Source organism: Morus notabilis, unplaced genomic scaffold (assembly GCF_000414095.1).
Source record: "Morus notabilis unplaced genomic scaffold, ASM41409v2 Scaffold438, whole genome shotgun sequence".
NCBI lineage: Eukaryota > Viridiplantae > Streptophyta > Magnoliopsida > Rosales > Moraceae > Morus > Morus notabilis.
In genome coordinates, this window is record NW_010365011.1 from 37,189 (window position 1) to 40,025 (window position 2,837).

Below are 2,837 nucleotides of genomic sequence, written 5' to 3' on the forward strand. Positions count from 1 at the left end.
TATTGTGGCTGTTGTTTGCGGAGACGTTTCTTCAGTTTCCCAGTTGTTTAGGAAAACGAAGAAAAAAAAGGGGCCTTTGTCGGATAATTCTATGCATATATGATATGAAAAAGACAATTTGTGCCACATCGTCTCAAATAAGTAGTTTTAAATAATAATAATAATAATAATAATAATAATAATAATAAAGCCTTTTTTTTCGTATAAGGGACTTAGTTGCATAATTGAAGAACATGTCGTTTTTTCGTATCAAAGTTAGCTGTCAAAATTTCGAAAAAACCACACGGAAAAATCACGCAGAATTTTTAATTAAAAACGACCGGTCGTTTTATCATGGATGGAAGAAATCTATGACATTATTTCAATTAGGGGCCTAACCCGAACGAAAGATTGGGCTCAACGGTTTAAATCCTCCTAAACAAATCCCACAACAGAAAAACACCCACAAATTGACTCAATATCTCAATATTTAAGTCTTCATGTTACAATAATAATGTGGCTATTTAACGATAATAAAATAACCCTTAAGTGACTAAGATAAACGACAAACTAATAACAAAATAAAGTTAGATTACAAAGTTAAAATAAACGACAATAAAAATATAAAAATGACTGTTTATATCTAGAACTCCTTACATCATTCAGACTTTACACGAAAATGATGACAACTTAAAAACTAGGATGTTCGGCGGTAAAAAATCGCTGGTTTTGATCGGTTCAATGGCCAAACTGACTATGTAGATTTTCTAAAATCGGGCACCGAAACCAAACCGCAGAAAGCATTATTTGGTTCGGTTAACCGAACTTCAGTTTCGGTCAGTTTTCAGTTTTGGTAATCAGGACGGTGACCATCAGTTCACCATCAGGTTACCAACATCTTTAGTTGCATTTTTTGACCAGAAAATGCGGAAAAATGTAAAACTTTACTTCTATGCAAACCTGTAATCACAATAAATGAATACAAAGCACAACATCCAAATTGATAATACCACAAACACAAAATATCCAAATCCAATGTCTAAAATCCAAAGTACAAACTAGAAAGTCAAAACAAACAATACTAATGTTCAAAGTCCACAACACAAGTGTAAAAAAACATCTAAATTGGCATAAGAAATTAAGAAGTCCAAAGTATAATAAAAAAGCTCAACTTTAAGTAGTGAAGTTCATTTCTAACTTCTCATAAACCTCCTATTCCCATTCATCTGAATCCGAATCCAAATCCATTATATCGTCATATGTTTCGCTACAACAGAAAATTAGAATTAAGTAATTGAAATTGAATAGATAATGAAAACACATAGATATAATTCTAATTATCTTACTTGGGTCTTTTAGAAGATTCCGCATCATTTACTTGAGCGCTTCCGTCCTTTGAACATGTTGGAGTAGAAACAACCTCACCATCATCAACAAGAAAATTATAAATTAATTTACACATTACATGAAATGAATAAAAAAGATATAATTACAAGTATGTGCAGTATGTACAATTATGATTAGTATTACATGAGGCAACATGATAGCAATCTACAAAAGATTCAATCTCACCCATATATTACCTAAGAACCACGGGTTCCTATTCTTCATCCTTTGCATTCAACCTATTTTTCAAGCAAATAAGTGCTTCCACCATCCTAGGAGCCAATGAACTCCTAAAAGGATCAAGAATAAGATGACGGGTAGAAAAAGCTGACTCAGATGCAACTGTCGAAACCGAAACTGCAAGCACATCTCTAGCAATTTGGGATAAGACCTTATACCTAGGAGCATTGACTTTCACCAACCTAGGATGTCAAAACTGTCATCCACTAGCTATTCGCATTGCTCAGATAAATACTTATCCACATCATTCTTCCGCACATTTGCACCATCCCCGCTCATCTTTTGCTTTCTAAACATGGCATCTATCTCATCATCAATAACCGGCATTGAGGTGGGTTCACTAGAGGTCGTAATTGTTGAACGACTTGAATTAGAACCAGAATAAGTTTCTAATGAGTGAGCTTACCTTGTATTTCTAAATTGAGGTTTAGTCGACTGTGATAATTGTGATTAGCCATCGGTAGAGTTAGGGGGGACGACGAGGAGCTAAAGGTGGAGGAGGAACCCGATCATGATATTCCTTATACAATCTACGTAATGTGTCCTCAACCCCGCTTAACAACGTGTCAGATGTCAAATCATCATAGATACACTTAAAGGCAAGATCAACATAATCCAACTTATATCTTGGATTAAGAACCAAGCCAAGAAACATCATGTGATTCATTTTCTCGACATTTCCCTAATACTTATCAAACTTCTTATTCATCATCGTTGTCATTTCATTCAAGAGAGGATCATCACACTCATCTAACTTAATCAACTCTCATTTGATAGCACAAATATCTTTGAAATAGAAGTTTGAAGTGACATAATATGAACCACTAAACTACTTCGTCAAAGTTTAAAACTTTCCTAAGAACCTCTTAAAAACCTTTAAATTGTCCCAATCCGTCTCATTTGGTGGACCCTCCATCTTTTTGACTTTTATGACTTCCTCAAAGTAAGCACAATAGTTTTGATCCAAAAGTAACTTCTCAAAAACTGGAAAAAACTTAAAAGAAGTCTCCAACATTAAATATGTAGAGTTCCACCTCGTTTGCACATCCAAACACAATATGGCAGTTGAGTTGATATTTTCTTCCTTCATGCACTCCTTAAACTTCTTGAGGCGTTGAGGTGAGGACCTCACATACCTAACTGCATTGTGGATGCTTGTAATAGAATATGCTAAGTCCGTGAGCCCATCATTAACAATCAAGTTGAGAATGTGACAGACACACTGCATATGT